Source organism: Helicoverpa zea, chromosome 8 (genome assembly GCF_022581195.2).
Source record: "Helicoverpa zea isolate HzStark_Cry1AcR chromosome 8, ilHelZeax1.1, whole genome shotgun sequence".
NCBI classification, from domain to species: domain Eukaryota; kingdom Metazoa; phylum Arthropoda; class Insecta; order Lepidoptera; family Noctuidae; genus Helicoverpa; species Helicoverpa zea.
The window spans coordinates 12,159,674-12,184,752 of record NC_061459.1 but is presented as its reverse complement, the minus strand read 5'-3'; the positions used below and the strand labels follow the sequence as shown (position 1 = coordinate 12,184,752).

Below are 25,079 nucleotides of genomic sequence, written 5' to 3'. Positions count from 1 at the left end.
CAAACTAAAACTATTTACAACTCCACTATTCGACACTAACATCATAATTTTCTTATAAAGTTTCTTCAGCTCAGCAATTAGACAATTCGCATTATTATTTCAGGAGCGATTCGAGTTGGTACCAAGTGGAATACATCTTGTCCTAACTTTCTTACAGATAGAAGGTAATGTATGCAAATGAGTGTAACTTTATTCCCTTAGAGCTATTAGAAGGAGTCTGACCATTTGATAAGTACCGACCGAACCAACTTTTCATTGGTTTAAGTGTTCAAAGAAAATGCAGATACTTTTAACAAAATTAGGTTTATGATTTAAAATTTTGACTCCACAAAAGGAACTTTGTTAAGTTGTAGAAGACAGTTTTATAATAGAGTTAAACTGACGCAAAAAGGAATTTTTGTTTTACTTGATGCACTTAAATCTGTTTTTCAAGCAATTTCGGGTTATGTGTAGATTTCGAACTGCGCAAATTATTTCTCGGAATACGTTACGATCCTAGCTATTATTTGGCAGTCGCTATGGATAACCAGTTGCTTAAAAATTTAGGTAGCTGATATTGATTTTCAATGTCCGATAGATATTCGTAGTTACCTTACATAGAACTAATGGTAGAAACCATTGTTTTGGATAGTTAAACCAGTAAATAAATTAAAAAATAGTATTGGAAAAAGTTGGGGTGAAAATAGTTCGGTATTTATTTATTTAACAGTTTATGTACACATCAATACAGACAAGAATAAATAATAGAAAAAAAATACTACGCAAAAAATAACGTAACACTTTATATTACTTTTATTCATATTTATAAAATACGACCTCGATGGCGCAATGGTCATCATGCCGGACCGCCGAACCTGAGGTCCCGGGTTCGATTCCCGGTTCGGTCGACATTTGTGTGATGAGCATGCTTGTTGGCCGTGGTCTGGGTGTTATGATATGTATTTATAAATATGTATATATGTAGCTATATGTAGTTTATCAGTTGTGTTAGCACCCATAACACAAGTTAATAAATAACTTACCATGGGGCTAACCGACAGTGTGTGAAAAAGGTGTCCCGACATTATCTTTTATCTTTATCTTTTATAAAAATCAACCAGCCGATAATTTAGCCGAAACTTGTAATAAAGCCAAAAGCATGTACAAAATTATCGCAATTAATTAATAAAACGAAAATACACTCAAAATTATGCGCCATATTTTACGTAAACACATTAGAGCTATGTTATGGCCATATTTCAAAGTAGTCTATTAATAAAACTGACCATAAAAACATCGACAGAATGAGTCATTACCTAGAAAGGTTTTTCCAATGAATTCACAATAGTCCAGTGAGTACAAGTGAAAACAAAATGAAATACCTAATGGATTTTAATTACTGACACGGAATTTATTCAAATACTTATTTAATTAATATTGTTGATTTTCAGAATTAATAATATAGGTAATTCAATATTACACGCATATTTTTCCAATGGGTAAGTATAATGACTAGTTATTATTTACACATTTTTTTCAAATAATTCTCATTAGGCTAGTGTCTAGACCTTAGTGAAATAGCATCCACGAGAAGAAAAAACTTCTTGAGTTTCCACTTATCGAATTGTAGACACCATTCACCACTGTGTTTGTGATCAGAAGCATCAAGCGGAAATAGAAGATTTTAAATAATTTCTAAGGCGTCCGAATTCAGTATAATTTAAGTTAGCACAGTCAACGAACTCCGAAAAGTTAATATCATCACCGTATCTGCAACTTAAAAAAACATTGTTTTCACACGCTGGAGCACAGGGCGAAGTACTGCTTAATCGTTTTTGAGATAATGCATTTTTGTTTACTTAAGTCAAGATTATTTTGCGAATACTTACAGTTTCGTAACTCAGTTTAAGCCATTAACAAATTGCGCTTAAATGAAGTAAAAGATTACACAAAAATATTGTGAGCTATTAAACAGGATATCACCAATTTCGAAAATTACTCATAAAAACACTGTCCGTGGCCATTTATGAGCAAACACGAGTTAAATTAACGTATCTACTAATAATTTATTAGTCATGCGGGTGTGTTCCGTCAACCGTCTCCCTTGAGGCCGGTGACTTCTTTGTTAATATCCTTACTGTCTAATATTATAAAAGCAGAAGTTATTTTGTTTGACTGTTTCGTTATGTTAGATAGATCTTTTGTTTTTTGTAATTTCACTTGATCACAAATAAAAAAGTTTTTTTTCTTATCAAATTCTCTTAATTTAAAACGATTTTATTGTGATACAGACATGCAGAGTAAATTACCCCGTTACTGTTACAGCCTTTTTATCGTCCCACTGCTGGGCACAGGCCTCCTTTCACACGGAGAAGGATTGAGTAATTTACCCATGTATAGAATTATAGGAAAAAGTAATAAACGATTGCCATTGTAATAAAAGATGTGGACTCTGAAAAGAAACATACCTAAGAAACTTTTTAATTAATATTTTTAATCCAACCAACGAGGTGGACAGACGACCTTATAAAGGTCGCCGGAAGACGCTGGATGCAGGTCGCTTCCAACAGGTATCTGTGGAGATCAAAGGGGGAGGCCTATGTTCAGTAGTGGACGTCCTGTGGCTGACATGATGATGATGATGATGAATCCTTTTTCAGCAAGCAAAGTCACGAAACGGCTGCTATATGTATACTTTATAGCATGATTCCGTTTGCATTTTTGCCTCGATAACATCATAAATACGTTTTATTTAACTCTCGAGACTTATTTCATGAATATTATAGTTAGCTTTGTATCAAAATCTGTTCTTTACTTTCATATTGTAGACGTAAGATATTGTTATGATTTTGTAACGTTCTTTTTTGTATTTACGTACGGAGAAATTCAGTTTTTGGTTTTGGTTTTTTGAGAAATTCAGTCCTTATTATTAAAAGTTTTATTTTTTATGTTATTCATATATTTTTATTTTTTTTTATGTTTTAAATGAGTGATTATATTTTATTGTGAACAAAAAATTAAAAAAACCCTTGACCACTTTTAATTTGTCAGAAAAATAACTTTTTACCTTTGTATATTCAAAATTATATTTTTTCCTACATTCAACAATTTTGTATACAAACAAACTTTAACGCAGACATCCATGATTCCAACGTTCCATTAAACGCATAAATTCTACCAACAAATTAACAAATTATTATATCAGAAACAATAATAACCCAACTGGCTTCTGAATGACATGTCCAAGCTATAGTAATCCATAATATCTATTATCTAAGGGAAACATTATTAATTTAATTAAGAGTACCCGTACACTGAAAACTAAGCAGTTGGCAGACAGTTGGCCCAACGGCTGGCAAACAATATTAAAAAAAAATCCTGAATTTTGGTTGACAAAGTTTTTATTCACCTAATATCGGCCAAATACCTGATCGTTGTTATGTACTAACATTCTGCCTAACACTAACATTCTGCCTCGTCGGTCTAGCTCTAGAGGTCGTAGTCGTAGTCTCGGGTTCGATTCCGGGGTATGGTAGAATTCTTTTTAGGTTGTAGAAATTAAAAACTTTCATAAAGCAGCCCGGAGCCTGGCAGTTGGCCGTCTCATCGCGCTATGAGAGTGAAGGAATAGTGAGTGCACCTGTGTCTGCGCAAATGCTTGTGCACTATGTGCTGCGTAGGTGGCTGATCCTTACATGAGAACAGCCGCCGTAGCCGATAATCGGCTAGAAGGACATCGTGAGCTTGAACAAACAGTCAGTCGACTAAAAGTTTGCAGTATACGGCTACTCTAAACCCTGACTCCGGTGGCCGTATCAGGCAGTAATGAAATTAGCATTTAATATTCATTCGGCAGAGCTAACGTTAGATGTATCAAATATTTGTTAATAATATCATTTTGTTGAGCCAGTCAATTAGTTAGGTGAATGGAATTCGATACTTAAATTATTACCGTGTCCTGTTTTCAGAATTGAATAAACGTTTTGAATTTGTTTTTGGCATGCCAATTAAATTGAAATAAAATGAATTTCAAAACTTAAATGTTAATATTCTTCTTCTTGGCGAGTCGATGGCAACTTAAATTTTGGAGGCCCAATATTTCGCTACGCATACGGCATTGAATGTTAATACTTATACTAGCTTACGCGGATATTTTTTTTGGTGTTTTAATCTTCCTCAATAAAAATGGGCTATTTAACATACAAATATTTTTTTATTCAGTCCAGTACTTCTTGAGCTAAGCGCGTTTAAGCAAACAAACTCTTCAGCTTAAAAATATAGCTTTTCGGCAATATTTTAATGGCCATTTAGTCCAACTGTAGTACTAATTGTATCGATTAGTGTAACTCAAACTAAGCCACGAGCCCCTCTTAACTTAATAGTTGCAGATATTAAATTAAATAGCTTGCATTATGACTAAAGAAGCGCTTATCCTTGGCTTTTAAGTGTTAATTTTAATTAATCTACTTAGTTAAGCTAAGTGATAATGCTTCTCTTACACGAGTTTATTGCAGCCAGTATAATTGACTCAGAACATATTAACTGTCTAGATCTCTTAAATAATTAACTTTCAGAGTTTTAATTGCTATTTTGTAGTGTAGTTAGTTTTTAGTCAGCTTTTAAGAAATGCACTGCATTTTGTGTATTGTAATTAAAAACTTTCTTAGTAAAATTTAAATTTACATTTTTATCAGTTTTAATACATATAATATACAAAGCAAGTTTTGATAATAATAAGGATAAACATATTCCTCATATCTATAGGAAACAGGTTGTAACTAATAGTGGGTAGGTCTCCTGGGAGTTACCGAAATCCCCTCTCCCTTCAAGAATGCTAAATTCCGTGTAAACGTCCAAACTGACCTTGAGTATTATTAGGTATCATCAAAATATTCTGATTTAAAACGATAGCTTAAGTACCTACTAAACAAGTAACAATAGTTAAAAATTATCGAACAGTCGGCCTACAGTTGACCGAATGGTTGTTTTTTTTTTTAAGAATATCGTGAATTCAATCAAAGTTTTCAGTGAGTCTTTATAAAGGTCAAATACCTGATCGTTGTTATGTGGTTGCACCATTAATTACCATACTGATTAATGAGCTAACAAACGTCGGCCGACTATAAGTTTACAGTTTGCATCATTTTAGCCTTGAATCCATCCGCAAATGCTTTAACAGAACTGAAATTATTCCTCTTTGCAAGGCTTAAAAATATAGTACGCGATGCCGTCATAGAGGATTGTGATGCAAATATATGCAGGCTAGGCAAAACAATAAACTGTTCATGTGTATTGTCTGAAACTGGACGAACGTTTATCTGGGCGGAAGGAAAAATAAAGAACCTATCTGTTATCCATCGTTTTAAACGAATGCGCTAACATTGTTGTGGAATTAAAATTATGTTGTGTATTTGTATGTTAGTTGTGTACATACTATGTGTACATGCTATTATAGTGCATATATATAATAATGTGGGACACTTTTCCACACACGGTCGGTTAGCCCCATGGTAAGTTATTAAACTCGTGTTATGGGTACTAACACAACCGATAAACTACATATAGCTACATGTATACATATTTATAAATACATATTGTAACACCCAGACCACGGCCAACAAGCATGCTCATCACACAAATGTCGACCGAACCGGGAATCGAACCCGGAACCTCAGATACGGCAGTCCGGCATGATGACCATTGCGCCATCGAGGTCGTCAAAATACGACATAACGACGACGACGAAATATAGTAACTCCTTTTTTTATTGATGGCAAAAATCATCAAAGGACCCACTGTGCGTTAGCAGCGGTGAGGGAGTGCTAGACTTTTACTGACAAAAAATCTATCATGTTCCGTCGTAGGCCTCTTACGTACCAGGGTCACGGTAACTAGATATATAGGTAACTTCTGGCATTTGAGGTTCGTAATCTAATGGCATATATATTACAAACTAGCTGTTTCTCATGGTTTCACTCGTGTCCCGTGGGAACTACATCCCCTTCCCTGATAAAATTAACCAGTGTCATCTGAGGATAGTATGGCTTCTGAGTTGTTTCAGAGCCTGTCAGTAGACAAACAAAAACCCTTTATTACATTACATTATTCATCATCATAATAAATCCTACACTTTTTCAAAACTACATGCATTTAAAACTGTGAGAAAAAACGTTGCAGGAATTTAACTATATAATCAAATCAATATCAGTATTTAACAATTAATGAGACGGTGATGACGTCACAAAGCGGTCATGTCTCACAATTTAAGATGAGCAAGTACAATGATTCAACTGACCCCAACTGTCATTCTACCCACTATAATATCACAAACTATATACATTCAGCAATCAAAGGAACAAAGCATTATTATTTTCTACAAAAAACTCTTTTAATGTCGTAAAGAAACTGAGAATAAGGCGTCACATTTTGATGCATCAAAGACTGGGAATGTCGTAAAAGAAAGGAACAAGTGTCTGTCGGCTTACAAACGAAAAAAACAGCCAAGTGCGAGTCGGACTCGACGTTCCGTACCTTGTATAAAACGTGTATAAAAGTAGCAAGAAAAAAAAACACAATTGTTTTACTGGAGCCTCGAAAAATATTAATGTTAAATACTAATTTTACAGTAAGTATCTGTTGTTATATCGGCTACAAAAATATCTACATCATCTGTGAAAAAAATAATTAACTATCATGTTTCATGAGATATAACCTGGTGACAGACTGACGGACTGACGGACAGACTAACGGACAGGCAGACGAACAGCGAAGTCTTAGTAGGGTCGGTCCCGTTTTTCTTTTTAGCTACGGAACCCTAAAAATAAAAAGAAAGATCCTAATGTAGGTGTTGACTACACTGTAGGCGGTTGAAAAACGAACAGACAGCTTGAAAAAAGGGAACAGTTTACCAAATATTTTCAGGTAAAAACCCAAGAAAATTGCACAAAATAATTTTTGATTCGCCAAAGTTATTCCTTTGTCCCTGAAAAGAGGTTTTCTCTATTTTCTATTATCACATTCCAGGCCCAAGTAAGCCATGTGCCCTTCGCTTCCCATGAGGAAAATTAGTCAGCCGGCTTTATAGATAGGAAAACAAAAACAAACTACGTAATAGAAAAACACTAGGATAGATTGAGTAAAACAGTAGTTCTGTAATATTCATTATTTTTGACAAATTAATGATACTTGTTTATAAAAAACATTTTCGGTTGTTCAACGAAGTGTTTTCTGCAAATTTTATGTAATAATATAGAAACCAAACGCCAGAAATAATAACTAAGTAAACTGTTAACTCTAAGAAACATTTCAATAGCGTTTGAAAAATTCAACTTTTATCTGAGCAATTTTTTCACAACAAAGGCTCACCCATAACATTATATCGCACTTGCAGATAGGAATACCGACATACGCCTTCACCGAATGCATTGGAGCACAAAATGGCTACTAGCTATCTATAAAAATAGCCGGTCAATTTAGTTTAACGACAATTGCTGTACAATAACCAGTGTTGTGTAGAATTTTCATTCACAGTTCAGTAAAAAGTTTCTAATAGCGCCTAATGGATTGTACAATGCCTTCTGAACAGCAATCAATGCAATTAGAAGTGTAGCCATTGTGTCTGATTGGACGTTTTATATGAAAATGTTGGGGAAAAAATGTTTGGGGTTCGATTGAGATGTTAAAGTAAAGGGTTTCGTTAGTTTTTAGCGGTTTTACTTATGAAGTAATTAAGTTGTACCTATGGGTAAGAATTTCATCCACTTTATATGCCAACGAAGTATGTTACATATCATTGCTATTTATTTAGAGATGTTAGAGGAATAATAAAGTTGTGTAACCGAAATATTACTTCTACATTCAATGTCGTAAAGGACGGCTGACAGAAGAATCTAGTCGCTAAACGAATTCTACAAATAGTACCTAGAGCTGAGTACTTGTATTACAATTTCAAGTCACGTCCCTCGTCGGATAGGCACAGCCGACAGCTCTAGACTTTAATTTGTTTATCTTCATCAATGTAATCGATCATGCTACTGTAATGGATCGCCCAGCGAAAACTTTATTTAAATAAACGAACAGATTAACAAAATACCTAAGAAACTGTAATTAGCGTTGAAGTCTGAAGTGTCCTGTCAAGACAACGGACACTGTTGATTAATTTATTAGCCCTTTAATTGGTTACTTTGCAGTGGCAGTGCTAATTTTATTTCAAAATTTCAACGGCCAAACTTCCTCCCAGCAGAGGGAAAAGACACTAAGCCAAAATATTTTATTAAAGGTGACAGTTAATATAGGGGGGACGGAGAAAAGTTGATATATTAATTAACTCGTGAATAAGTCCGTCAGGGAGAAGAGTCACTCCGTTTTACGCAAGCGCACTGAGATACGTCAAGTTACGCCCTTACGTAGTGTGAGCGCGGCATTCGTGGAGTGCACACGACTTTCATAAGCCTAGCCTCCGATACGCGATGTTTCATTAACCTACAAACGAAATAAAATGTAGCCACTGTCGTAAATGTTGATGAGTCAAAAGTTTTTGTGAACTTGAATTAATGATGAGCGGCTGTCGCCCGGTCCGTAGTAACTTTGTGAGTGTCCCGGTGACTGTTGGGAAATTCGAAGAGTTTTTTCTTTTAGCGGTTGTGTTTATAGTTGTGGTAGTGAGCAATGTGTCTGATTGTCAAAGTGGGATGTTTCTTCCGCATCACGGTGAGTAAAACTAACTTAAGTGACTCGTGATTACTTCATTTAGAGTTTTATTCGATAGTGTAAATGGTATCGTTTTGTTAGGGAACTTTTTCGTTTACTATTGAGTGTTATGGGGTTATGATGTCGTTTTGGAATATTTTACGTGGTTTGTTGTTATGTATGGTATTTAATAATCAAGTGGTTTTATGTATAAGTAATATTGTATGGCCATATTGCGTAATATTGCGTAAATACCATTATGAACATGAACCACTAGTAATTTGATTTCAAATAATATTTAAAATATACCAAATATGAATAATCAAGATATTACAGAAGCTTAGTATTCATTACTGTTTTGCACAACAGACTACGCAGTTGAATAGTGAATTATTAGTTTAATTAAATACTGAAAGTGTTGTCTATATTCATAAACGCTATTATGGGAAAATTGGAGATTTCCGTCACTCAATCGGAATTTTACTAAATGCAGGCTTATTACGTTTTGACCTAATTCTGTTATTATGTCACATTTGATTTTATTTTGACTCTATAATATTTATTGATAAAATTACCAATAATTAGCTATAGATTAAAAACCGTTATTAATCCACGGTATTTTACGGTATTTCACGGTTTTTTTTATATGACAGCTGTTTTTTTTTTATATTTGAAAAGAGTCATAGATGAAATTCTGTATAAAATTGTGCCCGTGTCCATTACCTAGTATTTGTTTATAGTAAGAAATTGACTACCTTCAATGAAGGATGAACACTCGTTTTTTTTACGAATTGAAATGAGTTCAGATTAATTGATCTACGAAAAATAATGATAAAGGTAATGATATTTGTTATAACAAAAAGTATATGCGTTATACAATATTAATGAAGTAAAGCGTTACACGTGTGGCAAAGGATTGTTTATTCATAACTTGATATAGATCATAGGTAAAAGGTAGCGTACCGGTATTTAACTACCATTTGAAGGTGTTAAATTATAAACGTTATTAACACTTATTTGGCTATAATTAAAAAGTAGTTTACTCAAATGTACAAGATGGAAAAACAAGTACATTAATTGAATTTACTCACTAATGTAGGTACACGGTAAATATATTGCCCATCTGAAAATTACAGAGAAAAACGTTGTAGGTAAAATAATGTCTGTAGCAAATCACAAGCTACCTTTATTTTATTAAAAAAGACATGGATTTATACGAGAACGGACTGAAACCATTTTTCTTTATCACTTACGCGTAACAATTTTTCCAATTTCCTGATTAAATTTAAGACAAAAGGAGGCGATTTTAATGAAAATCTGTGAAAGAAATTCCTGAGCTTTTGTGTGAAATTTGATACCTTCTAATTGATTTCTGTTACGTTTGAAGGACAGAGATTCTTTTGAAATATAAACAAACGATTCGTAGGAATAAAATTACGTTCCGATGTCTTCTACTGTAGCGTTTAAACGTTTATTGACAAACTATCTCGTTGTTTAATTGAAAACATTCGATTGTTTCTCTTTTGTTTTTACAAAGGAGTGACGTACTTTATTACATAATAGTGTACCGTTGGTAAGTATATAGTTGTGGAGACTATATGGCCACTTTTGTAACAGTATCGAAAATTATTTGATTTACTGTCGAACAAAAACCGAAAAGCAAATATTATTGGCGATTTTATTCCTGGCCTTTTTGGCTACAAAATTTTCAAACAAAATAAACCTCAAGATAATAAACTTCGAAAAAAGAAAATGCGTCTTAATTTTGCAAATTGTTGCAAGAAAAACTCAATAAATGGGAAATGTAGCTGGCAAAGTTTTTTCCTTCCTCATTTACCCGTCGAATTCGCTGCGGTGAAAACAGGGTGTAAAACCACTAACGGTTACAATGTCTATAGAAACATTTTGCTACATTTTCTGCCTTTACAATAGGGGTTTTTATTTTTTTTATCTTACATTACGTTTGTATGAGGCTAATTAACAGGTTCATTAAAGAAAATCTATGTGGAAAGCTGATGTCCTGGTATGGTAGGTATAAGGTTACGCATTGAGGAACATGTGAGAAAGTCTTAATATGGAGGAAAGGGAAGACCATAAATACATATTATACTAGCTTTTGAGGGGTATATTTTTCCGCATCCGGATAAAAACTAGCCTTATGAAAACGTATTCAGTAGTTTTTGTGTGAAAGGGAATCAAACGTCTGTACAGGAAGGTAACTTTCGCATTCATAACATTATTAGGATTATTGGGACACCTTTAAGTCTGGCATGGGTATATCATCCTCCGGCTCTTTTCCTAATGTCATCGATTGACATTAGTTGACGCAGCATATGTTCTTCTTCTATACTTTTCTTTCTGACGTCATCTCACAAATAATATTAAAAGAATTTGTGGTAATTTCAGTTTTCAGTGCTTATCTAACTATCTCTGTCGTGTGACTTTATCGATTATTTTATTAAGAGAATCTAACTCTGTCATTTTATTTGATTAGAAATAGATCGGACCTGAATTTTATACATATAGTTTTAGCCCTTCTGAAATAGATCTGACCCTTTAGTGTGAACAGTAGCTCTGGCTTTTATGATCTTATGGTTATTGATGATACACCGAATTAGTTATTGGTCTATGTATTTTTATTTATATGATTATGGTCTGTTTTTTATGGCCCAGTACTTGTAGTTCGTGCCTCTTACTTAATTAAGTACGAGTGCGTAGATTCAATTCCAGGTTGAGCAAGTACCATTGTATTTTTCTATGTAACTTATACGAGTATTATATACTTACTAAGTACGTTTATCTATGGCACCTGTGACTGATAAGGAAGGTAAAAAATCCAGAAGAAACCTAGACTTTGAAGTTTGAAATCGCCAATCCGCTGAAAGAGCGCGTTGATTCACACTCACTCTTATTCCGTATTAGAAGCGGTCGTAGATAAATGGAAATAATGATGGTGATGACCAATTTTTACCCGACTGCCATGGACTGACAATGGTTATCAATCTTCAATATTATGTTAATCAAATACGGGTATTCAACACCCCGTAATATAATCTAAAATAATGCGAACGAACACCATCGTGAATAAATAATTTATGTGAATAAGCAAAGTATATAATGACGGTAGGATTCACATTATGACTCGAAATCATGTAAATTGGGTATAATGTAAACTTTTTCAGCAAAGTTAAGCTCTTGCCAACGATGCGTACTTTTAATAAAAGCGAAAGTTTTCGCCGCTTCAGAAATATTTCAGACGCATTATGATATTTTTATTACATTATGGAATACAAAATAACAGAGCTACATAGAAAAGTTGGATAATAATTTTTGGAGTTAACCCTTTGTAGAAGAACTAGTTAACTAACTTTCGATTAAACTACACTAACTTCGGTTTTATCAACCGTTTTTAGAACGTCACAGTGTTTTTGAAAAACATAACTAGGTACTTCAAAAATAAACAATATTACAAACCTACATGCTTAGAAGACCAAAAATACTAACAAGATATATACCAAGATATCAAAGTTGTTACCCACATTTTTTCAAGTCAGCTACTACCCAAGTGTTCAAGCATTTCATACAAGATCAAGAGCCTTGATACAGTATTTGCTATTCTAACCGTACTCCTGACGTACGAAGTGAGATTTATCGAGATCTCATCTCGCCATTATCAAAGATTCAGCGTTACCCTTCCATATAAATGGGTCGAGTCTGTTTGCGTTCATTATCTTTGCCTCATATTTCATTGGATGTTCCTATTAGAATTGGGTTAGGAAATGTATTTGAATTCTTCGAAAATATTGAGGAAAAAAAATTTAGTCCGAAGTATTGTGGAAAAAGTTTTAAAGGCGTGTATTTTTTTTGTCAAAATGAAAAAAAGTATTTTTTTAGCCAACTAGCGACCTGCTCCGGCTTCGCACGGGATAACAGTATTTCCCCACTATTTAATATATGTTATTATACATAAAAATCACTCTATCTATTAAAAAAAAACCGCATGACAATCGGTTGCGTAGTTTTGAAGATTTAAGCGTACAAAGGGACATAGGGACAAAAAAAACGACTTTGTTTAATACTATGTAGTGAAGCACTACGGCTGTAGATTTTCACTGCATTTACCCCATATCAAACCCGAGCCAGCCCTTGTTAACTCACGCACTACTAATGAACGTGCCAATCAAAATCAATGATGTGTTTAATTAGAATACGCAGAAAATCATTCAAACTACAGATTGATACGGAACCTTTTACGGTGGATTTCTATATCTTATATATCCTAATTAAGTATATGTATTCAATTTGCGTTTAGAGATTGAATTCTGGCCTTAGCTTTTTATGAATTATGTCTTTAAAAATGTACAATCTCTAATCGCAAAACAGTTTAGCGATAGGTTATAGAAATCCGCAGTTACATATTCTGCAGATGTTAAATACGAGTAGTCGTCCAGAGTCCAGCATTTCATCTCTTAATTATTTATAGCAAAAAGGTCAGACTTAGCTCCGTTTAAAACGGCTACAAACGAGTTATAGCAAGTGTCAGAAACACTAGGCCTGTCAGATAGCCGTTTAGTCAGACCATTAATAATAATCCCTTACACTGTCAGACTCAGGTCTTAGGAAGTCTTCGGGGCTTAGCCCGTTAATCTTAATCAAGTCGTGACTTCGGACTTTGTTTAAATTATCTTATCATTTCATACTGTAGGTCTGTACTAAATCTATAGTAAGCTTACTGACAACTTTTTGTCAGCCGATAGTTTGAACGGGCTCTAAGGTATGGACATGATTGGTAGTGCCCACATTATGACGATCAGGTATCAGACCAGTATCAGACCGATTCGAAAGTATGATTAGATATCTAATTCAAAATAATATTACAGCTAACCATCGCGTCATCAGACCATGGTCGACAGTTTAGTCTGCAGAATATGTCTTTAAGTTCAAACATCTTTGCCACCCTGAAGACATAGCTATAGCATTTTGAGATGAAAGAAAACAAATACATAAAATATACCTATCAATACTTCGAAAACCACTTCAAAAACGTTAGATTTACATAAAACTTCACGTGATTTTTTCTAAGAATTGTCGCTTACTTGTTACATAAAATTCTTTGTGACATTCTATCAAAATATTTGACAAATGATACGACGGTAGTGACCGCTTTCTGAGCAAGGTCGGTTGTAGTCCGTCGGGAAAATAAACTGTGGAGAGGAATTTTATTTTCAGTTGTAATATTTTTGCATTTTAACTGCGGTAAGTTTTGAGGTGACGTAAAGTTTGCAGTTTGGTGAATAGAATAGGTATTACTATGGGGAAGCAAGCTTCGATGTAAAACAAATTACAGTAAATCATGAAAAAAATAAACTGAATGGAAAAAGACAGATACCTAATACGCTAGAATTAAATATCTACACATAATTATATATTGCCAACATAAAATAAATGAAAGACAGTAATTAACTACTCGATTATAAGTACTAGGTACTTGGTACTACCTATATCTTCGTGTCATAATTACGGCTTATTCCAATCTTGAAGGACTATTTTTAATCATCCAAGATTACATATTATTATTCCTTAACACGTCATGTTAGTCACCCATCCACGAACAGACCGCAACAAGCTTTGCTTAACCTTTCAATCGTCCCGTAAACCTATTACTTAGCCAAAAACTCTTCACTAGGTAAATAAATTAGTCATCATCGTCCTCCGAGCCTTTTTCCCAACTATGTTGGGGTCGGCTTCCAGTCTAACCGGATTCAGCTGAGTACCAGTGATTTACAAGAATCGACTGCCTATCTGACCTCCTCAACCCAGTTACCCGGGCAACCCGATACCCCTTGGTTAGACTGGTGTCAGACTTACTGGCTTCTGACTACCCGTAACGACTGCCAGGGATGTTCAATGACAGCCGGGACCTACAGTTTAACGTGCCATCCGAAACACAGACAATGGTGTCTAAGATATACTTAGAAAGTATATACAAACTTAGCAAAGTTGCATTGGTACTTGCCTGACCTAGAATCGAACCCGCGCCCTCACACACGAGAGGTTGGTTCTTTGCCCACTATGCCACCACGACTTACATTAAATTACGACTTAAATTAGTAAGTAAGTATTACTTACCTATTTTTCATTATCATGAAATCTTACAACTAAATAATAAGCGTAAAGTAAAACTTTAATCTATCCGTCTTTGTTCGAAATACTCGAGTATTCGACAGTTAATAACACAAATGAAATCAAAACCAATTGGGAACTATGTAATTTGATGCTCGGGGAAGCCTGAAAATTATATTATTAATTAATAATGTGCTCTTTGAGTATTATGAATTAGTAAGCGTTGATTACAGGGCAGAGTATTAAGATTATTGAAGCAGTTATGGTATATTGTAAGATAAATTGTGGGGTTAACTTTCAGTGGCAAGTTATTCCACAATATTATAAACGTGAATGGTGGTATGAATGAATGTATAGATGTTTGAATGCTACTCTTTCACGCTCAATTACTGAATTACTGTTGACTGCTGAAACTTGGCAGTATTACAGCCGATATCAACATCAGAGTAACATTATAAAAATAAACTGTGAGGAAAAACTAAGTAGCTACATAAAATTTGCGTATTTTATCAATAGATATTTATCCAATAAATAGACTGAACACTTCGAAGACAGAATAGTTTTATTACCACTTCAGTTTTAGTTCAATTTAAACGGTATCAATACAAATTCTAGCTATAACCATTAAATACTGTACCCATAGTGAAATGACTGTAGTACATTATTTGATACCAAGTAAATTTTGACTAAGGAGCTGCGTTCGAACTCCACAATCTAATTAATGATGTTGGCAAAAGCCTCGTTTACACACCAAGTTTCCTTGCTGTGGATAAATTGAAAATTTTCGAAAAACCTATTTGGAAATTTGGAAATTTTCAACTGAAATTAGATTGGAAACGTGGTTAATTAAAATGGTTTATTATGGTTGAAATTTACATTGAATCTGATGCGTGATTATGGGATGTTTGAGATTTGATTTTGTGGTCGTGATGACAAAACCATATTGGTTCTGGCCGTCGCTCATTGTTTACGAACATTTATTTAGTTTATTAGTTTTAGTTTGTACATAGATATTTCTCTTGAAATCAAATTATGAAGTTATGTTACATGAATGTATAATTTAATTTATCATTGCAAAGTTAGAAATGCGTCTAACTTGCAGCAGATCTTTAATTTATAAAAAGTATTTTTTACTATAATAGTTTGCAAATTTTTCCAATAAAAAAAACTCTCCTTTTAGTGCAGTCAAGTAAAATACAACTCAAAGAAAAAGTAAAGTACAAATGATTGACTTTCTTTTTTTCTCTCAATATGTTTTTGTAACTGCATATGATTCAAAGCAATTACTTTTTACGCATACATGACTTTTGGAACCAGCATTTCGCAGTCTAAACTAGAATCAGCGTTCTCTCTATTGGGCGAAGCGTCAAAGCATTTTTGCGTAGTTTACACGCAACACATATTTGAACAACCGAGCTTCGACATTCTATAGAAGTTTTCAATATAAACTAAAAACCAAAATAAAACTCAGACTATTTTTGACATGAAAAATTCTACAGGAATTTTAGTAATTAAATTGCTAGGATGTTTTGCAGTTACTAGCCGTTCTAATTATAGGGTTAGCATAACATAAACGAATTTGTTCGTTTTTGATGTAGTTTGCAGCTACAGATTAGATATCCCACAATGCATTTCAGTGAACACAGAATTTTACAGAATTTATCGTTTTTCCTACTAGTCGTTCAGTAATTATCTATTTAAACACGGCCATATATATGTCTAAATATAGGGTAGGTAGGTAAATAAACTGATGGTACGAAATAAAAGCTCCGCAAACGAAACGTATCATTCATGCGATAAAACCGCACATATCCTTCTAATCCCCTTTATATCTGTATTGCAATTAAAAAAGTAAATACGAGTCCATTCGGTCTGACGTAATTAGACGGATCGGCCATCGTTGAGTCCATACAATTTGAGGGGATTATCTCCGCTTCATATAAATATGTCACGTTTTTCTCTTAGATACGTAGACAGTAAAAAATGAGAGATTATTTGATATAGACTTATTTATTGATAGTGATTGTGTGTAAATGTGATGGTTTGTAAATTTGAGAATAGTGGGGAAGTACTTTAATGTAAATATTTAAAGGAAAAAAAAACCACAGCTTGTGAAATTCATAAAACATGGGTTACATGAATTAGGGAGAGTTTTTTTCTGGGAATTCTAAAAAGGAAAAATAAATGTAACAATCTAATATTGTTTTCTCTCTCTACTTTTGCGCTACCGACAATGACTTAAAATACTTCTGAATAGATGAACGTGTTTGTGGGCTTTATATTTAAGGGAACACCATACTTTTACCATTATTATCGACAGATTTCCAAATATTCCAAATACTGAGAAAACACCAACGCTATCACAGATTCATAATGCCACAAATAAACAAATGAACGCTTACTTTCTTCATCCAATTACGTATGATTGAGTTAAGTCCGAGTGAGTTGGCTACGGATAATCCTGTCTTGATATAAACACATCACGTGCCTTCGCCTGCTTAGCAAATCCGCAGACGGCAGACTAAAAAGTTGCCGACAGTCGACCCGAATGTTGGTAAAAAATAAATAAAGCAAATCTTGAATCCAATCAAAGTATATTTGTATGATCGTAAAGATAAGATAAAAAGATGGAAAGTCATTTATTCAAAGTACGCTGAAAATCGGCACTTTATGAAGGTCAAATTTACAAAAGACAGCCCTCAAAACACCCACCCTTCACCAATTTCTATGAGTTTTTGCTGGGAGGAAGAAGAAAAAGGTGTAACAAACTCTATAGCAATGATGGTGTAATGTACGTTCTACCAGTCATCTTCATACTGATTATGAGCCCAAACAAACTGTCGGCCGACTAAAAGTTTGCAGTCTGTTGGTACCTTTAGTGTGACCGCTTGTCACGGTGACTGTAGTCCCGGTTTCAAGCGATCTGTCACGGTGACCGCGTAAAAATATACCCATGTATGTATGTATATAACAAGTGGTATGTATGGATGGTCCCTTTTTTGTTGAATGCGAATTTCTTGTTTGGATTTGACTGTCATGCTGTGTCTACAGTTTTTATTTTGTCACTGTGTCTGAGTATTTGAGTGAAGTTGTTTTTTCTAGTGCTGTAATTTAAAGTTGAATGTAAATGATATTCACTTTGTTAGGTCTTTGATTAGTGAGCCTGAATTTTAGGTAAGTTAAACTTGAGTGAAAATTATTGAAAGAATTGAGTGGTAGGAATTGGGGTGATCTACATTTTTTTTTGGGATAAAACATCACCAAAATAACCTGGATATCTGAGAATTACAACACCACTGAACATGTATCTTACAGGTATTTATACCTTACATCGGATCGTGTATTCTAGCTATGTAGACTGGGTATACATCTACCTACATACGTGCAAATAAACTGTTTAACCTGGGTACATATGACGACATAATTTCCAGTTCCCAAAATTACATCTTCCAAATACCCTCTTACTCAAAATACATCTCTCAGGTACCGTAAATGATACCTGTGTATACAGAAACAGGTATCCCTGTGTATACTAGGCACGGAGCAAGGAAACATGAGCGGAGATGCCATAATGCAGGTAGGTTAGGTGCCTTCTTCTAGGTCAAATATGTACGGTGGGCATCGCCAAGACTATCATTTATGATAGAACTAATTCGGGTTCTTAGGGACATCTGTCAATGTATTACAAAAATGAAGGGCGAAGACAATAACGTTCCTCGTGACATTCCCGCATTTTAGGAGATTCTGCGTTATGTCACCTCCGCTATTCATTTTGTTCTCCATGATATAGGGGTATTAGTGCAGTGTGCAGTGCGTCCATCATAATTCTCATATTCTCATATATGGAGTAATTAAACTCATCAATACGCTATTTCTGCATTCATGAGCTGGAATTTTGTGGTATTTGTAGCGGTCCGGTTCTGCTTTAAGTCGATTTGTAAACTATCGTTTTATGGCCTGTATGAATACGCATAAACAGTTTATTAAGCTGTAGATATTTAGTTACAGTTCACACCAAATAGCTGTGAATCTGAAGTTAGCTATTTGTGCCGTGTGTGTTTTGTTATTTATTTTTACTATTGTGAAGCCAGAGTCGGACAAGCAAAGCTTCTCAACAATATCTATAGGTATGAAATAGTGCTCAAGGAGTCAAATGGCTGAGTTCATTGCAAAGTTACAGTATTTATAGTAAGTTAGGTACATTGCTTTCACACCAGCGGGATTTTCGCAATGACATAGTTGGAGCGGCAAAAACTGGTTTCCCCTGTCATCGTTTGAACCCGGTAGTTGTTAATTGTTTACTTTGGATCGTGAAGGCAGTGATGCGAGTATACCCGTGGCTTGATAAAGTTGAACGGCAAATCCGCTAGTGTGAAAGTACTATGTTCTCTACTGAATAACTTATTTACTTAAAAAAAACCGCATGAAAATCGGTTGCGTAGTTTTGAAGATTTAAGGGTACAAAGCTACATAGGGACAGAAAAAGCGACTGTTTTATTATATGTAGTGATGTTTTGTAGAATAGTGGTATTAGCTTCAAACTAAGTAGTAATGGACACTAATTATGTATGTTGTCAAATAAACCAAGTATTCAAGGTTGTTCGCTGTCTAGACCAGCGACCACATGTGTTAGTTCTCTCTCCTATGCTTACAGGTACGAATTATTCATATTTACTTACCAATATTAATAATTTAGCCATTTGAGGTATGTTCAAACTTAATAAGGTTATGTTTTGGTCGTATTGTATTTGACCTGACGAGACTGACTTGGCACAAAGGTGCTCAAACGTTACCAAATGATTGAAAAAATAAACCTAGATGGAATAAAAGTTTGAAGCTAGGCTATTTACAGACATTGAGAACTTTAAAACTTAAGTACATAATATAGTTAACCCTGCACATTGTGTTAAATATTAAATATCATATAAGTAATTAATAATAGCAATTAAATAATCAATAACATTACAAAAAATATCTAATGTAATTTTCGAAGTAATCCAAAATGAATTTCCGCTATAACGTCCATACCATTGATAATGACGCATGATGACAAAATAAATGTTTAATTAAAATCCAATTTATCACTCGCCTGGCTTTTTCTCTACTTATGTGTGTAGAAGTATCAATATTTCATATGAAACGTTATTTATTGATATCACTACTTAATATTTGTCAAAGAATATTCAACATTAATGTTAATAGACTGCAGTGTGCTTTACGAACTTTTTAGCATACCTAGAAAAATAAACCTATTCAGCCAAAAAACATGCTTGGCTCTTCATGTGGCTTAGAAATTTAAACGTCAAAATGTAACGAATAATCAATATTCATAATTATTTACTTTAAAATTTGTAAGAAAATCAAAATCTTAATTTATATCAAATCTTTACTGAAAACACTATAAACAGTTAAAAAATCTGGAAGACATAGCTCCACTTTTTTATTATTAAGTACTTGCATTTTAAAATATCTCTACCCTGCAGTAAAATAACACACAGTTAATTTAATAAATATACCAATACCAAGCAGTATTCTATTACTATTGTTCTTGATAGTCAAAGAAACCGATAATTGAAAATAGACTGAAGTCTTACAAAGGAATACGAGTCGAGAACAGAACCAAGTTCGCGCTCGAAACAATAAGGAAGTCTTATTTTTACTGCAAGTAATTTGTACCAATCAACTTAATCAAAGTAAGATATCGGTACGATGCTGTAAAAGTCAACGATTTGATTAAAACATCTATACGTTGTTTTCTTTAGAGTTTATACAATGTTATGCTATTATCTCGCCTTTTGGTACATTTGATTTAGATAATATCGATTTGTCAATAACCTTTTGGTTTTATTCACACTTTCACAATAATAAAACCTGAAACCAGTAACAAATTCTATATAGTCCACCGGGGTTTAACATTTGGTAATTCTTACTTTCTAAAATTATTTACTATGTCTAAATCAGAAAGCATAACCGGAATCATTCATAGACAGATTAAAATAAGCTCCTTCTAAAGTATTTGCAATGTAATCTGCAAATCAAAATAAAAAACAATCTGTCCAATTTCGCCATTCATATTCAAATCAGCGAATGTACAAGAAAAATAAAACACGACCGAAAAACTTGACGTCAACCGCATTTCCCCGCTGTTTCTATTTGAGAAGGGCACAATTGTTGAGAGTCATACAAGGATGTGGGTCCCTTGGACCCTCCAAACTTTGAGGACAGAATTCGAGAAAATAACGTGTCATGGACAAGTCTTGGACTGGCCGGTTCGCTTATTCAATTTGTTTTTATTAGAATTACTTTATTTACGAGTATGGGGTTGTGTTGTGTTCTCAATTACGCGAGGGTTGAAAAACAAAACATACTTTTGTTTTATTAAATTGATGAGTTGATTATGTGAGGTCGCTGATTCAATCAAAAGTTTTTATCTGGTAAACAGAGTTTTTATTTATACGCCTATGAAAACACATACCGTTTTTTCTGTAGTCTGATTAAAAACCAAGCCGTCGTATGTCATCATGTTAAAGTTTTTTTACTTTCAAAATGTCGATACGAAACCTATTTATCGGCAGCATTCATCAAAGTTTGCGTTATCTATGGCAATCCGAGTATGACTAAGAATTATCGGAAAAATCTTGCTTCCACATTTTTCAGTGGGTTTTGCAGGGTTTGATCCTCGTGTAATACCATTTTAATTGTTAATCCTTCTTTGCTAATATTTTTACTTTAAAATCTGCAACTATGAATTGAAGAAACGAATGTTTTATGTAAAACTACATGAATACACAATATTCTTTTGAATATAAAGTTACCAATTTCTCAATATCGTAGATATTTCTAAAATCCTCACTACATTACTGCACCTAGCGATCAAGTATTAATTTATTCATATTACTTCATACATATTGAAAAACCTAAAAAGGGTCTGAAAATTCTACATCATTATTTTCGGAGGTCAACGGCCTTTTAAGCACCGCTAAATTTTAATTAAGGTCGTACTCATTTATAAACGTTTTCGGTGTTCCTATACCTGCATGTGTGGGTACTGAAATTTTTTGTAGGCTAAATCTTTGTAGGCATAAAATACAAAAAGTAGATAAACACCTAAGAGATTGTATCCGCTTAGCCATTTCTTTAACATTTAGAATCAGCTATAATACTAACCTACTTCATAAATTAATACTTTCTACAAATTGACCGGTCTATCAACCCTCCATAATCATGTTTCTAACCCTTCAAGAGTAAGACAGCTTGTCTGACAAGTCAGAAGACTTCATTTCAAGTTCTAACTTTGTAGCTTGCGTGTCTAACAGAACCGAACAAAGCCTAATTTGTTAAAACCGTTGGAATTATTCACGTTTTAAAAAGTAATTTACAAGTTACTAGGGTAAGGCAAAAAATACCCTTTAACGTTACAGTTTGGATTTCTTCAAAATTGTTTGTTTGAAGTTATTCCGTCTAGATTTTTGATGTTATTTTTTTTTATATTTTATTAAGATGTTTATCTAGGCCTATTAGATTTAAGCTTGTGGCACATTATAGCAGCACCGCAACAGCACGGCTCCACACCAGCATTTAAGTTGTCATTCAATTTAGAGCATTAAATCGTGTATATTATAATATATTTCGTAATGTCAATATGAAAAAGCCAACGGCGAGCAGTCAGCATGCTTGCCGCTTCCACACAACTCGACTCGCCGCCCGCGTGCTGCAAGCGAGCGGTCCTCATGCGTACAGTGCGCCGACGGCGTGCTAATTGCGCGCCGACTCCGAGCCGGCAGCGAAACAACGTCATTACGTCGTGTTCAATCATAACATCAATCATAATCGTCTTAAAATAATATTGAGTTTGCGGTGACAGCAAGCTTACACCTCGCGGCTGGCGCGCCGACGGCGAGCGGACGGCGCGCTGACGGCGAGCGGGCAGCGCGTGGTTGGCGCGCTGGCAGCTAGCCGTAGTCTTAATTCGAGGCGACGCCGTGCTGCTGCCGTGCTGTTGCGGTGCTGCTATAATGTACCACAAGCTTTAAATGTCCTATATAAAACCTGTAGGAAATACTTAGGTATACATAACACATACTGGTCCTTTGTATATACATACCTACTGGTGTTTTTTGGTGACTCAAAATCAATAGGTACGAAAATTAGCTGTATTTGGTGGCTTCGTCTGCATCCCAAAAAAAATACTTTTCAGACATAAAAGGCTTATAGAATTAGTGTGGATAGTAAACTTCGATGATTTTCTACATACACTACGGTATAATAATTATTACTAACTAAAACTAATTAAAGAAAAACACCTTAGTACCATCAGATAGAACTTGTCATAGCAGTTTAAAGTCTCGTAGATAAGATTCAAAAAAGGGTTTTGTGGCCCAAATACTAAAACTTTATTCACAAATATCGTGCGTATCGAGCTAAAGTTTCTACAAAATTCCGTGAACTATAATAATTTTATTTATACTTCGGCCGTTCAGAGAATGCGTTCCTGACACCTATCAGTTAGTCACGACTAGTGATGGGCACAACATAACACTGAGTTCGTTACCGTTCCTTCAAAATGAACCGCCGCATTATTTTAAGATTATTTTCGTTTTAAATTGGCGGAATCATTTGTTTTATATTTTAGTTATTTAAGTGGAAACCAAAAAAAGGTAATATTCATATAATAAAATTGTTTTATTTATTCTTTGTTACAAGTACATTGAATTGAATGTGCGAACAGAATATTAATCAGACTCCGATTTGCTTGAGGAGGTGGTGTCTTCATCATCATCTTCGCCTACATGTATAATTATATTATTATCAATAACAGAATCAATCCTGATATCTCGGTCTAACAAAAGCCGGGTAATCAAATAAAAACAGATCGAAAACACTTGAAAAACGTGGTCTATGCGCACGAAACGACAACGGACGACTGTTTTAGCGTCACAAAATGGCGGCCCATAACGCCATTTGGGGTTACCATTTTTAATCTAAGTATAAAAATGCGGTTTGGTCATAGTTTTATTTTTATATTTCATAAAAGTTATAATTAAGTCTTATAGTCCATTATTTTCCAATTCTTAAAAAGAAAATCAAAACGTATTATTTTATATTATAACTGTATAAGAACAGATTACGATACTTGCCTGTTATTTTTAGCACAGCACTACAAAATATAAACCGCTGACATAACCTTGTAATAGCGCAGTATAGATTTAGAAAAATATTGTTTACCAAGTTATTTGACACTCAGTTTGGCACAAAATTATAACATTCATTGATTATTGATATAATAATGTTGTTTTAATGCTCCTCAATTGTTAAAACGGTAAACAACCAGCAAAAATATTTTTATCGTAACTGCAACGCCATTGCAAAGTTACGTCGTCAGTTCAATCGCGACGTGTCAGGAACGCATTCTCTGAATGGCCGAACTATAGTGCGTTTCATGTTTTTGGGCACGATAACATTGGAGTTTAGAATTTTAGTTGTTTAGATAGGTATTGGTTATATATCTATCGGTTTTACCACGTTCTGTGAAATAAGTTGAGAATCACATTGAAACTAAGTCATTACATTTTTTTTTTCCAAATATACTTGACGACTAAGTTATCAAAAAACGCGGATAAATAATATACCCAGGTTAATGTTACATTAAAATAATATTGTGATTTTTGGTTGTACACATTACATGAAATGGTATTAGGATATAAGAAATAAGAAATTAAAATTAGGGCAGTAGGAAACGATGATAATAAAAAAGACCGTCTTATTATTTTCAACTCTTTCACAAATTAATTCCTAACCTAGCTCTGTTAAACCATTTCGAAACTTAAACTTAAGCATAATTCACACGTTCAACTTAAACATTTCCGAACTATCGCAGCATATGAACATAAAGCCAATCTGTAGATTAATTATATATTCTAAACACATGCCAGCATCGATACGAAACGAGAACTTCAGAATCGAGTACAATGTGGATGAATCGAGTGCTGAAACATCGAATTGAATTTAAATGCTTTTGATTTATTCGATATTCTAAGACATAGTCGAGTTTCTATGTAAAATTATGTAATTTTATGTTAAATGTTGGAGTAAAGAGTTTGTTGAAAGGTTGTGTTTCTGTGCTTTTTTGTGCTCAAATTTTTTATAGCTTCATGATAATGTTGTTGAGAGACAAAGCTTCTGTTGGAATGGGAACTTGTAAAATGTCTGTTATGATTGCAAATATATGGATCATCTGTATGGCTTTTCAGTATAGGGCTAGATTTTAACATCTAGATTATGAAAAACAA

The 25,079-nt window shown here is 34.0% G+C and overlaps 1 protein-coding gene across 4 annotated transcripts in view; it reads left to right on the top strand.

Annotated features, from left to right (window-relative positions):
- Window positions 1-25,079, top strand: part of LOC124632450 (nephrin-like) — a 271,203-nt gene that overhangs the window by 84,030 nt on the left and 162,094 nt on the right. For 2 of the 4 annotated variants that reach the window (XM_047167302.1, XM_047167299.1), the window contains exon 1: window positions 8,407-8,688. The exons of the other annotated variants lie outside the window; for them this stretch is intronic. The gene's annotated coding sequence lies outside the window, so the exon portion shown is untranslated. Of the gene's footprint in view, window positions 1-8,406; window positions 8,689-25,079 lie in introns of those variants that run through there. 4 annotated transcript variants of the gene reach the window in all.